The sequence below is a fragment of the Filicampus tigris genome, chromosome 22, assembly GCF_054856515.1.
Source record: "Filicampus tigris isolate MCC_2025a chromosome 22, RoL_Ftig_1.0, whole genome shotgun sequence".
Classification (NCBI taxonomy): Eukaryota; Metazoa; Chordata; class Actinopteri; order Syngnathiformes; family Syngnathidae; genus Filicampus; species Filicampus tigris.
Window position 1 is genome coordinate 6,625,893 of NC_141238.1, and position 14,403 is coordinate 6,640,295.

Consider the following 14,403-nt stretch of genomic DNA (forward strand, 5'->3'; position numbering starts at 1 on the left):
AGTCTTGCCAGTGCTTTGGGAAGGCGGCGATTAAGGCAAGATGGCGGAGAAAGCGTACACCCCAACACCTGGGAAACATCTGCTGGCGGAGGAACACTCGAAGAGCGATCCAATTTGGGTCGGCAAACCAAACAACCTTTAACTTGGGAGAAAGTTTCAGGTTTCGGCTTGGGGACCAAAGCAGAGCGAAGTGGAAGCCTGGTCAGAGAGTGCAGAGCTTCGGATATCGGAAACAACAATACTAATTTGGCCTATAATCCGCAGGCATTAATGGGAAAATGTAGGCTCTATTTTGGCCCCGAACTGGGAGGTCAGTTCAGCCAATCAGGCGGCTGGAGAAAGTCATTTCCGGAAAAAAGGCGCCATAGCAAAGGCGCATTGAGATAAAAGGGGAAATCCACCACAAGACTGAAAGGGCAGTTAATCGTGAATATCACAGTTAATAAAACAAACAAACAACTCGGTCTTGGGCCTTGTCCAAAATGAGTTATAGCTCTATTAAAAAGTCATTTGTGTGGACATGCTCTTAGTCTGGAGACTGCCAAGTTAACCTGGTCCGGCAATTATGTCATTAAATTGATTTTTCGGCGTTTATGTGCGGGCTGTTCTGGTGAATCCAAACTACTTCACACAACGCATGACTGGCCTTTACGTCGGGTGTTTGCGCACGGCAAACTGTGCATGTGACAATTAGGAGGGCGGCTGTTATTCCCCTGCAAACACTCTCCGTAATGGTTTATTTACTCGTTTAGGAAACTGCTGTAAAAGAAAAACTAAAGGTGCAGCTAGTCTCTGTGCGCCCAAAAGGGGGGGGGGGGGCGGGGCAAGGAAAACACAGATTGCAGAATGGTTTCCCGTCTTTGATTCTGCGTCTCCAGAAATGAGACAGGGAGTTGGCCAATGACTGGCAGATGACCGATGCCAGTCCCGGTCACGGATCGGCAACCGATCTGCATGTTTCACAAAATCGAGTCCGGTCCTAAGGCCAGCCCCTCCTCCCTTGAATGCAGCATGCTCACATGGCCAGACGCTGAATTTTCGCCGCTAATTTGTCTTTATGATTGCCAGATGTGGTGACACGCCGACAGATGTTTATGATATCAAATAACTACGGGCGGGCTTGCAGAAATGATTATTTCTCAGTTCCGACACTCTGGAAATCTGCCGCCCGACCCCCGTGTGTCTGACTTTTACGATCTCTGAGCTCGTTACGACATTTGCCAACGCTTTCTCGGGCCTGAAATCCAGATCTGGAAAAAAACGAGGTGGCCCCCGGAGCTGGCGGAACGCGAGGTCGCGCTCACTTTGAGTCCGAGCCGATGACAGATAAATCAGTGAAGATTTGTGTTATGGCCGCTCACGGTTTTCGGGTTTTGCATTCGTAGCAGACAAAAGCATTTGAGCTATTCGGAGGTTATCGCCGACCACGAGGGAATCACAGAAATAGCCGGCACTTGGTACAAACACCAGCTGACTTTCGGTTGAGCTTGGAAGCTGGAAGCCACACGAGTCCCACGGTCGTATAATACGTTCGCACAAGTTGTCATCGGAGGGACTCCGATCACTGGCTCCAGAAAACCCCGTCCCTTTTTCGATCCCGCCACCACTCTTTGTATGATTAAAAGCGCATACAAGGACTTTGCATCTTGCAGATGTTGCCATAAATCACCAGTTGGCCCAGCCTCTGTAACTGGCTGCCTGACAAATGCTCCGCAATAATTCCAGCCCCCACCCCATCCTTCCAGTAAAGAAAAAAAAAAACAAAAAAAAAAAAACGAGGTAGACAAGAAAGCGAAAAAAAAGCCAGGCACTTCTCACCGGCTGCTTGTAACTCTTTGAGAACTATTGTAAAGTCTTAGTCATGTCAGCACAGGTGGGAAAACTGGGGAACCGTAAAACTAGAAAGAGGGGGAGAAGACAACTTTCTCTTTTCCAATAATGTCCGAAGCTGAAAGGGGCGCGGTGGGGGTGGGCGGAGGGGGGCTCTCCACTGTGACTAATTCCACACAAATCTGAGGAGCTAAATCACTCGGGCTGCCTGTGTGTCTGGATGGTGGTAAGCAAACATAATGGCTGAGAATGAGTCCAGGCTGTGAATCATAATACTCTCAAGGGCACTGAGGAAAGGCGCTGTCTGTCTGCGCATTCAAAAACTCCAGCTAGTCTTCATTCTTGCTGTTTGAAAAGCTAATATATAATGCTACCAATACAAAGGCATGAATTTGGCGGCAGTTAGTGGACCCAAATGCGGGAAGAAGAATCCGCAAAAGCGGGCCGCTTGGGGGGGGGGGGGGGGGGGAGGCAGCGAATGTAATTAACTGCAGGCCAAAAACAAAAACAATGGGACGAATAGTGAAAAGAGACAAGCCCTCTACTTACAACGCGACGGATCGTCAACAAGACACGTGGGAACGGAATGAGATGACAGCATGACACAAACAGAGTTTAAATGTCAACCTAAAACTTATTTCTACACTTCCGTGTTTTGTTAAACCGCACCTTCTGCGCAAAAATTAATCCTTGACATTTGGATTTTGGCCTGTTTTACTGCCGCTTCCCTCTCAGAAATATCATCTTCTAGTTAGGCGTTGGTTTTGGATGGGATTGCTTGATTTTATTTCAAAGGGGAAGTCAACGCAAACGTTTTTTTTTATTCAAGAATAGGTTCTATGCAATCCCACTCGATGAAACAGAGCATTCTGATAAATATTGTGGAATAAGTGTTAATCCACTCGTTTTTAGCCATCTCTGGGGGCGGCCATTTTGTTACTTCTGTCGACTGAAAATGACATCACAACTGCACACAACGACCGATCACGGCTCAGATTCGGAAAACAGGTCAGCCGCGATTGGTCGTTGTGAGCAGTTGTGATGTCATTTTCAGTCGACAGAAGTAACAAAATGGCCGCCCCCAGAGAAGGCTTGTTGCTGTATTTGATTTGATTAAATGCAATTATTGCTTGGTTAATATCATTTCAGGCATTTTCTTTTATGTCTTTTATTGGAAGATTCATGTAGAAAGTCCTCACTGACTTTTAAAAGCGCAACATCATCTTTTATAACATGCTACGTTAGCCAGCTAGCTAGCCAGGACTGGATAATCCAACACATTGGGATTACATTTGTATTTGTTTCCGTAAAGCCACCTTAATTTTCTTTCATGTTTATTTTAACTGTATTATGGAAGTTTTCGAGATGTTTTTTTATAATGATGTCATGGCACCATAACCAAAATCTGTTGTTGTGCCCTCTTATCCCTTCCCCAGGAAGCTGTTCCAGGTTTCTTCCTTGTAGTTTTTGCCTTGCCTATGTCGCCATGTGCTTGCGTGTGGGGTTTAATTATACTGTATTAGGAGTTTTGTACTTAAAATGTCTTTTGTGAATTGGCGCTACAAAAGAAAAAGACGACCATAGTGACCAATGGGACATGTTGCTAGTAACATAAGATTTTTCTGATGTGTAATAACACACATCCTTATGCACGCTATCTTTGGCATTTCAACTTGGAGATGGCATTTCATGCATTTACGAGAGATCGCTGTGGTGTTGCAAAAAAAAAAAAAAAATGTACAAACCGGCTTTATGGGAATAGTGCGTGTGTGCGTGTGTGTGTGTGTGGAGAAGAGGCTCCAAGTATGTTGTCGCTCTGTCAGTCGGAGCTCTGAATGGAACGCAGTCAGCTCTTGAGGTTTTGGGGGAGTGTGTATTTAGAAGGGTTGGACCGAGGTGTGAGGCCTTGAAGTGATGAGATTGGGGATTTACGAGCAAGACACTGACAGCAAAACACCCGAGGCCCCGCAGCTTGCCTGCACCTGGTACAATTTAACAGTCTTTGTTTGACTCTCTCAGATCGCTTTACTTCACTTTCTTTCAAATACTTCGAACCGGGGATTGGTATTTATGCAATGCAGTCATACTTTAAATGCCAAACCAACAAACCGCGAGATTTTCCAGATGTTGCCCTTCCTAAATAGAAATTCCTTAAAAGATCAGAGATGCCAAAATATGAACAGTATATGTGTTCCGTGGCTAAATTAACACCCTTTTGGAGCTAAACGTTTGACTTCTACAATGCCATTTCTTTCTTTCTTGAAGTTGGGTTAAGCTTTTCATGTACATTTTTCTCCAGAAAAAAAAAAAGTCAGGAAAAGCCTACTAGAACAACTGACATTTTAAATGGCGGTATGTGTGACTCCCATTTGACTCATTCACTGCCATTGACGAATCTACTTGTCTTTTCACAGTCCATCCAGCCATTCAATCCTTGGAACTTATTTAGATTTTTTTTCAAATTTCTCAAACGTTTTGGGTAAAAGAGGGTCTGAAAATATCTGGCAGTGAATGAGTTAACATGAGTTTGAATGTTAGTGGTTCATTCCGAACAGGTCACAATGGTGGAAAAAGCTTTGAAATTATTTGTTTTGGTCACGTTTATTAAAAAAAAACAAAAAAAAAACATGCATTTTAACAGGGGGTGTGTAGATTTTTTGTAGCTATTGTATGTCTTTAAAGGGAGTTATTTTCGACATGTACGTAAGTATGAATGATCCACAACCCTATAGCAACAAAAATACTACACAAGTCAATTTGCCAGATGTGTATATATGGCAATCTAAATAAAGCTGTTGGCCCCCCTCAATCATCAGTCACCACCTGACCCCTGACTCCTCATAGAATCAACATTTGGCTAGTGGGTCACACACAGGGATTGAGTGTGTGCTTGACCCCCCCCAAGACATGCAATTAAACTCCAATTGGCAAGCAAACTGTGGCTGTTTGTGCTGGCCCCGCGACAGTAAAACAGCCTTTGTTGATCATTTGACATTTAAGTTCATGAATTGAGATAAACGTGGACTAAACCAAAGCTATCAGTGGTTGAAAGGCTGCTCTGATTGAAAGCGAACGTCTTCGACAGCGCATTCCTCAATCTCCTCTATTTACTGAGCCCCTCGCGCATAGTCCGTCACCCACCAAATGCGTCTTTCAAAAGGTGTAAGTGATGCTGTCCGCGGGAATGACGGGAAAAGCCTTGTGTTGACAACGCGCAAACAAACACAAAAGGTATTTTTTTTTCTTTTTTTTCGGGCCGAGTCGCCTGTCGACAGCTCAAACGAATGAAAGCAAAGGAAGGAATGGGGGTGGAGAATAGAGAGGAGAAAAGACCAACATGACACGGTGCTAATCAAGCCTCCCTTCTTTAAAAAGAAAAAAAAAAAAAAAAAAAAAAAGGAGGACTATCTCAAGCCTTTTGTTGCTGCCTGAGAGCTCTTTGTAGAGGCTCAAATCTGATAACAGGGTGTGAGTGTTTTCTTAAGTGAACCTCTCTGCTGTTTGCTCAGATCCGGAAGCCGTCAAATGGGGTTTGCGATGCCTGCTGAGCCACGTTAAAGTAGGTGTTATTGCCAAAACAGAACAACAACAAGATTGTCCTCATCTCAATTGTTTCAGTTGCAATAAATACATAAACAACTAATAGTGGTGATTCTACATGGCTAAAAATAACACGTTGAGGCATTGTTGTTTAGCAGTATGGTATGGGGGCGATACCAGCCTTTTTTGAAGGTATCGGGTAGTCACTGTGGCTGCCGATACCAGCCATTGATACTTAAGGGGCAAATCAACCCAAACATATTTTTTTCAAGAATATGTTCCCAGCAGGCCCACTATTTTAAAAATGGCATTCTGATTAATATTGCGTTTATGGAATATGACTTTAGCGGCAAAATCCAGACCTTTTCAGCCATCTCAGGGGGCGGCCATTTTGTCACTTCTGTCGACTGAAAATGACATCACAACTGCTCAGGGCTCAGGTAACAACCAATGCTGGCTCAGCGTCAGAAAACTGGCGAGATGTGATTGGTCGTTCCCTGAGCAACTTTGATGTCATTTTCAGTCGACAGGAGTGACAAAATGGCCGCCCCCAGAGATGGCTAAAAACGGGTGGATTCACTTTTATTCCACAAATGCAATATTTATCAGAATGCCTTGTTTCAACTAGTGGGCCTGCATAGAACACATTTCTTGAATAAAGTATGTTTGGGGTGACTTCCTTTTTAACGCAAAAAAATCGACAAAGTCATTGGCGCTATCCTGCGGCAGTTTGTCAAATCGGCAAATCATCGTCTGCGTCTTTGTTGACAATGTTTTTTGCCACTTTATTCAATTAACTTTGATAGATATCAAAAGTATTAGAGGTACTCTTTAACGGTGAGTATTCAAAGAATGAACACCTGCACTGGTATCGGTCTGAAAAAAAAAAAGTGGTATCAAACATCCCTATAGTTAAATTTTGCAATGACCATAAAAGAAATTGTTCATGTTATAGGAATGATGTCAGTTGTATGATGTTAGTTGTGGATTAAGACTAGCTGCACTAAGGTTCCGCAATCAATCTCAACTAGTTTGAAGACATCAGTTACAGAAAGTTCTGCTGACGTTTTACGATTTTAAATTGAATTGGAGAACTCCTAAAAAAAAAAAAAAGAAACAATGACATTCATTAGACTTTGCGGTCTGGATTTGATTTGCCTAAAACAATAAAATAGCAAAGACATGATATCAGCAGAGCATATATCACAGCAGAAACATAATGGCTGTTTCATAAAGCCAATATGTCAGTCGGGTTCCATGAAAGAAACTGCTGAGAATACAAAAGTAATCCGTCACAGATTTCGCATATCTGCGCCCACCCAGAAGAGCAGTGCCAGCCATCTTCCTGCACACAACCAAAAAAAAAAAAAAAAAAAAACAAATTCTCCCAAGTTTTCCACAAAGGGTGCCAGCAGCCGCCTTGCGGTGGCTACATCTCAGCGTCTCGTGTAATGTCTCGGGAGCGTTCGTGAAACGTAAACAAGGCCCGGCCGGCTTCACAGAGCTGCTTCCTAAACGGCGCGCTCTTTTTGTAAGACTTTTGCATGCTCCTTGTTTGTTCAAATCCAATAAATGGCCTTTTTGAAGCCATGCACTATTTTGAGCCTTGAAGCACAATATATTTCACCGCGAACATGTGCGCCGCGCTCGGAGGGGAAAATACTGCTGATTTATGGTTCTCATCTGGTATGTGGATGCGGGCTTTGAAGGAGACGCTCGGGGGTTTTCAAAGGGGCTCGGAATGAGCACGCGGGGCGCAAATGGAGAATCCCAAAAAGTTTAAAAGGTATAGAGTGCAAGAAGGAAGGAAGGAAGGAAGGAGGAGAAGGAGGCCTGCCGAGGCTGCGTCTATCCCGGCCTGAATTACTATCATTATTGTAATGACTCGGTAATGTTTTCTTTCCTGGCCTAGTAATTGTTAGCAAGCCTGCTGTTCAGTCGCGCAGGTGGACAAATTGCTGCCGAGGATTACTTTCCATGATCGGGAGGGAAACAATCATTCCGGTTGCTGAGGTGCAAGACAAGACTTTGTTTGCTTGATGTCAGACAGTAGTTGTTTATGTACTTTTTACTCACTGGCCATAACAAGCGTTGTAAGGGACTTATTTAACTACGGGGCTGAGTAAATCACAATTGGAATTTGGTTAATGAATCCCTATTCCTTTTACAAATTCAAAAGAATCCAAAACGTAAAAGCCATTTTGAGAAAAATAGAGCCGCGCTTAGGAGCAGGCTGCCTGTCACGGTTACAATTAGTGGGGTTGAATTCTATAAATGTTCTTTCATTACATGGGAAAATGAACTGAGACTAAATCTTCAGATTTCAAAAGTAAGCACCGGTGGCATCACCAAACAAAAGTGACAGGCAGGGAAATAAGACAAGAAAATCTGAAATTTAAAATTGCTTTTTTGTTCTAACTTGAGTGATACTAAAAATTCTCTAAGCAATTTCTAAAGCCAAATTCATTTTCACCGACCCGTTTGTCATCATTATGCCCGATCGATTAATTGGCCAATGTTAGCCCTTTTAAAATATTTTGAAATGGCCGTTTTGGGTTTTTTGCAGATTTTTTTTTCACATTACAACATAAGACTTTTACAAAAAAATATTTACCCATCTGTATATACGAGTGCCGTCAAGCGATTACATTTTTTTAACTAATTAATCGCAGAATTATCCATACTTCGCGATTAATCGCTTTTTTTTTTAACTACAACTACTTTTTAATTAATTTAATCTCCATAGTTAACAGGGCTCCACAGCTCTAGAGTGTGTATATATATATATATATATATATATATATTATTATTTTTTTTTTAATCAGACCATTATTTGGGTGTCTGAATTTTATTTTGCCAAATATCGGAATTGGCATCATCTTAAAAAAAAAATCCGGACAGTTCGGGCCCGGAACTAAATGGATTTGACTATACATAATAGTTTTTTTTTAGTTGAGATCATGTGGGATTCAAATTTGAATGCACGTTATTTTCCATGAGGCATATGAACAAAGCACGCCAAAGAACTCCTTATTATGTCTTTCCAGCTAATAAATGACATCTGGGTGAATGGACACCTTTTTAAACATTCAGCCTTCAAATAAATAACCCGCATGAACCTACCACCCACTACTATCTGTGGCAAACTGTCCATGACTCTTAAAACCAGCCAGATGTTCCTTGATGTAAGTCCGCGCATGCCCGTGCAATCTCGCATGGACCCGCACGACGAATGCAAATGAGCCTGGCGATGGAGATTCCGATCCAAGCCGTACGATCGCAAGGACTTACGAAATGTAACATGATACGAAGGCGGGAATCAGTGGAGAAAAAAGTGGAAGCAAAACTTCCTGGCTCCTGCTTAACACAACCTCTCATCGCCTTGGTGTTTTCATACATTTCCCACAATGCCTTTCAAAGGGAAAACGCCCGGGCTTGTTCCTCTCAGCAGTTTAAGAGCGAGGAGGAGAACATGGCAACGGTCCCGCAAGACAAAACCATTCCGTCAGATTTATGGCCGCAGCTGCTCACTCAGGACTCACGCACAAACCTTTTTTTTTTTTCTCCTTCAGCAAGGAAAAACTGGATAGCTTTTTTTTTTTTTTTTTTTTTTTTTAACCTCCACCAGGGAGTTTTCATCACCCCTTTTGTTTGAGTTATATTACATTACATTTTCCCTCATTTCTCACAGAAAAATGCATAAAACACCCAGAAGGTCGCAATGTAAAACTGTTTGGCCTTGGCGGAGGTCTGAACTCTTCTGGATGTCACAGACATCAAAGTTCCAATATTGGCTGCCTCACCGGACACATCCCGAGGCACATTTTCATCCCATGAACATAGCTCGCGTCCGGGTACTTGATTTATATGGTAAATGGCTTACTGAAGCCTTGATTATTGACATGTCAATTTATCAATTCACAGCAAAAGTTATTAGCCTACATTCGGCCAATAGTCTCTTTTAAATGGAGCGGATGTGTTCAGGACAACTGGATAAAACGGGCCATCAAAATGGAGGATTACAGCAGCCCCATTTTTGCAACACACCGCGAGTGAAAATGAACCAAATCAACATGACAAGAGCCGCGGATGATGCAAAAAACACTCCACAGGCCTTCTATCGGGCACACGTGGCCATATGAGGCAATATTTGTGTAAAACTGTTCAACTCTAGCAGACCTAGCATGGAGGAGTCGACAGTCAAGACAAAAGTTTCAAGTATTTCTTTCCCAGATGGTGCTCGAACGTGCAGCAATTACCGACATGAAAGCAGCGCAGCATATGCGGCGCGCACACGCGCTATCCATCATACGCTCCACTTGAATCGTTTTGGCGTGGTCATGTGACAACCAGGAAACGGCGAGGACAGAATATTTTTTAACAAACTCCTGGAAGCTGTGTTTTGCTTGTTGTTATGCAGAATTCAAATGAGCTAAAAATACAGTCGCCGACATTTGAAAATCTATACACAGAGATCTGAATTAAATTTCTAAAAAATAAATGAAAAGAGTTGATAATTTTTTGGTATTTTTATTATATTTTAAGTCTGTTATATTACGGAACTTATCTCAGTGTCCAAGTGTAGTACAGTCTCCCTCTAGTGGTAGGCTAAAGAATCACTGAATGAAATATTCAAGATGCAATGTTACAGTGGTGTAACTTAATTTTTTAAATCCACAACAGTCCATTTGTTAAGTACAGTTCAGTTGTATTTAACTTTTAAGTACAATTTAAGCCATCTCTACAGATTTTAGGTCAGGTTTCTGGCAGTGGTGAAGCCATTAAATCAGTCAACTGGGACTCGCACTTTGTCTCCCTGTTATGACTTTTATCCGTTACGACATTTTTAAAAGCGCTTCTCAGTATTTGCATGGATTCGATTACCCCATTGTTTTTTGTGGTCCATCATGCGTTCCAGTGCCAAGTCAAGCCTATTATCTCTCATTACAAGTTCACCAGCCTCATCGAAGTACACCCATGAGAAGCCGCAGCTCGCCCCCCCCCTGCTTTTGCGTTAACGTGCAAAATAAAAAAAATAAAAAAGGCTTGAACGTGACCGACAATACATTTAAGTCCTCTGTCTGTCCGTGCGCAAACGTGTAAACGTGCAGTTTCCATTAGAAGTGGCTTGTTTAAAAAAAAAAAAAAAAAAGAGGGTGATGTGAGTAACAGTATCGGGCGTCTAGTCTATTACTGCTGATATGGACATTTTGAGCAGGGGAGTTTTCCTTGCAAAGGCCAGGAAAATTTTTTATAACATGTTTAGCAGACCCAAATGCATGCAGTTCACATTAATAAACAGCACATAACTAACTTAACATATTTCTGTGAGGTTTGAGGTTAGTGACATAAATTTAGTAACTAAAAATGCATTGGAGGAAGCATTAGAGTGACCTCTACTGGACAACACGTGTTTGACTTGGCTACCAATCGGATTGTGAGGCAAATATACTTTATATGACTCAATTTGTTCAAGGTCACCCTGACTGCTCCATAAATCAATTCTGTGACCTTGCAGCCGCAGGGGAGCCCGGGGAGCCCCCCCCCCCCCCACCCCCAAATTCACCCCCCACTTCTCCCAACACTGTGCCACTATGCTGCCTCATCTCTCACCCACTGTGCGGGCATCCCTTCGGTTGGCGTTCAGGACAAATCCGACCGATTGCACGGACACTAATCTGGACTTGCAGACACAGGAGACGGCGCGCGGGTTCAAGCTTGAGTGACTCACCTCCGGGCGGGCTGTGGCTCCTCCCCTCGGTGGACAGGAAGTCCCAGCGGCTGCCAGTTTGGTCCACACAAAATAGGGCAACAGCGAAGGAAAATGGCTCTGATGTCCTTGCAAGTAGAGGAAGGTGACATTTTCAGTTTTTTTTGGTCAGTCTCCAGATCTCTAAGCGGCTTTTTTTTTTTTTAAAGAAAATTTTGTTCCTTTTAACACCTGTGAAGCATTATTAAGACAAGCTATCGTGCAGAGATTCCGCATTTACCCACATGTCTCTTTTGACACAGTACAGAGTAAAGTTGGATATTACATGAAAATATTTATCAGACAATTGCTTTGAACAAAACATCATAAAAGAAGAGTGTACTTACCCCTTTCAAACTGCCTGGCATTTTCCGCCTTAGTTTCCCATGCAGCTGTTTTGTGGTAACCACACCTACACAAAATGGTGGGACATAACTTCTGTTAGGGTTCTGATTTTGCAATTTTGCAGCATCTCTGGATGAAAGAGGTATTGCTTACCACTTGTACCTCCAAGGGTTGGAGTCTACCACGTGTCAGTGCAGTTTACATGGAGCAGGACCAGCTGATACACGCCTGAAAAAATTGTAAAAGGGGCTTCATTAAATCCAATTTAGGGACCTCCACTAACTTTGTTCGGTGTGCCGGGTCAAAAACAGAGGTCAAATTTCGTGTACTTGTTTTACTTATTTATTTGTTTTACTTCATATTCAGGTTGACATTTTCTCATGAGTACGTCTTTACTTTTGGCTTATTTCCATGAATAAAGACTCTTGGATGGATACATGCTGGTAGGTTGTCGTGGTTGGTTTTTTTCCGAAAAAAATGCAGTCGACGCATCTTTACAACAGCTATTCTACCACTTGCCCTGTCATACGGTTCCATGGTGTAATGGTTAGCACTCTGGACTCTGAATCCAGCGATCCGAGTTCAAATCTCGGTGGAACCTGACTTTTTTTTTTTCCCCTCCATCATTTGAATGCGTTCATTTTTGTTTGCTTGGTCTCCTTGTGGCACAGTTTGGTAATCCAACCAATATATTTCAACAAAACATTTTGTATTCTAATAATACACTGACATAACTCCAAATGTGTCCTTGTGAACTGTCTAAAGAGACTTCTCGCAAAGTTAGCTGAAAAAAATATGCTCTCGGGGACTTATTAATGAGCCGAAAAACTCTTTGCTCTTACCTCTGGACATTGTCCAGCAGCAGTTGTTATGCTAATCACATCGCCTCTAATTAATACCATGCATATTATTAGCAAAAGAAATGAACATTCAAATGCCAGCACACGTTCATTACATTCGTAGAAAGCGCCCTATTGCCATTTCTACGATGAAAGTCACCATCGTGGAAACAATGTATTCAATTAAGTCACACCTAAACGACTTGGAGCTTGAACATTGCCACAAACGCCGTTAAAGTAACTTGACAGCCACACGGAATTTTACAATATTCCACCATTAACGTGAAATGACACTAATAAACAAGTGTTTTCCTACCGTTTCATGGTAGTTCTGGAGAGAATTCACGGAATATAACCACTTAAGTGCTTTTTTGTTGTCAGCCATCTTTAACGGACATTTGATCGCCATCCTGTGGTGATACCGTTGTACTACAAGATGGTGGCGACAGCTTCTTCCTGTACTACTTCCGGGGTCATACGTGACCGCAAAAAATACATAAATAAAATAGATTAACAATTCTTGAAATATTATACGTTATGTTATTATTACTTGCAAGTTAGTTGTTTTAAAACCTACTTTAGTATAATTCTAACCCAAGACTACTTAAATAATTTCAATAAAATCTCTATCCTGTGAATCATTGCTTCCATTGTGTTACTTGAGCACATAATGCCTCAATTTGCAGTACACTATAAAATGGTTTCCAAAATGGCACGGAAATGCCGAAAAGACAGTCGCTACCAACTTTAAACGCCTTCTTAATTAATCCTCAACTGGCACTCATAATTACCTCATTTGCATGCCCGGCCCTCCCATGGTGGGCCCCACGCAGATCTCCCCTGCTGCGGAAGTTAATTGTCAGGTTCGACAGCTTGATTTGGGGCATGCAAATCAAATCCGCCCCCAGAGAATTAGCGCTGTGAATTCTAATGATTTCAACTTTTTTTCCCCCGCCATTAAGCGTTGCCTGTGAGCACTCTAATGAATTAGATCACTTAACTTAATTGTTACGGTTGCATATACCATATGTAAACGTGGGCTTTTCTGTGCCAGTTGTACATCATTTTGTGCCATTTGTCCACATTAGTTGCAAGGATATTTCAGATAAATATTTATGTTACTCCCATGTGGAAATTCAGTGCCCAAAATTTTAAAGATTAATAAAATAATACTTGAAAAAAAGGTACTTAGATGTCAGCCTTGTGGCACTCCAAATGCTGTCATTCACCTGCAATAAAGGCATTCTTTCCCCCCTCATGGTGAAGATCGGTCACTTGGGACTCCCGATATTTTCGTTTAAACCTTAAATGCTCAAGGTGGGACACAGAAACAAACAATCTTGGCTATTTTGACTTGCGTCGATAGCATTTTGTCACATCACCGTCTGAATAATTCAAACATTTTCCGCAATTGCCCCCCGTGGAGAGGAGACACCTTACAAACTCGCACAAAGGCAAGCAGGTTGTCCTCACAGTTAAATCTAATTAACGCGATGAATTCATTAGTGTCGTTGTCATAAGGCAGCATTCGCCAATGCCGGCGCATCGTAATTGGATCACAATGGGTGCCGCCTGCTTAAATAGGTGGACTAATGAATGTCTCCTCGGTGGCACTTTTTATTACAGCGCCTCGTCCCTGCTCAAGCAAGACTCAATGAGACGGATTCAATTATGTGTATCAGTAAAAAGAAGGACAGCAATTTGCTTGTCAAGTTTGAATAGAAGCAGAATGTTAGGAGGAGGGGAGCTTGGTGGTTAGTGGTCCAAAAGTGCCCTCTAGAGGACAGAGTACGAACTACAAGTTTAGTTGTTTTGGGTGGGCAAGCCTTTGGGCCAGGTCATTCATACAGATGTAGTTCAAATGAATCAATATCAAAAATCAATAATTAAAACAGAATTTTGATTAAAAAAGTAATATTAAAAAAAGCTTTAGTGTGTATTTATTTGACTAGTTTATATATACACACAGTACACACACGTGATTTTTGGGGGGAGTATGCCTGTAATAGACTTCAAGATTTGTAAGTAGTGCTGCTTGAATGTGATGCAAAGGGAACAAAGCTGCAAACAAAACAAAACAAAACAAAACAATACATAATG

General features: G+C 42.1%; 1 protein-coding gene and 1 non-coding gene across 2 annotated transcripts in view; one reads left to right on the top strand and one right to left on the bottom strand.

Annotated features, from left to right (window-relative positions):
• LOC147126711 (monocarboxylate transporter 2) overlaps positions 1-11,197 on the bottom strand; it is a 50,622-nt gene extending 39,425 nt beyond the window's left edge. The window contains exon 1 of the mRNA XM_086022915.1: positions 11,102-11,197. The gene's annotated coding sequence lies outside the window, so the exon portion shown is untranslated. The remainder of the gene's footprint in view (positions 1-11,101) is intronic.
• A 796-nt stretch (positions 11,198-11,993) lies between these two features.
• On the top strand, positions 11,994-12,065 carry trnaq-cug (transfer RNA glutamine (anticodon CUG)). The gene has a single exon. It is a non-coding gene; the product is annotated as a tRNA-Gln (tRNA).
• The last annotated feature ends 2,338 nt before the right edge of the window (positions 12,066-14,403 follow it).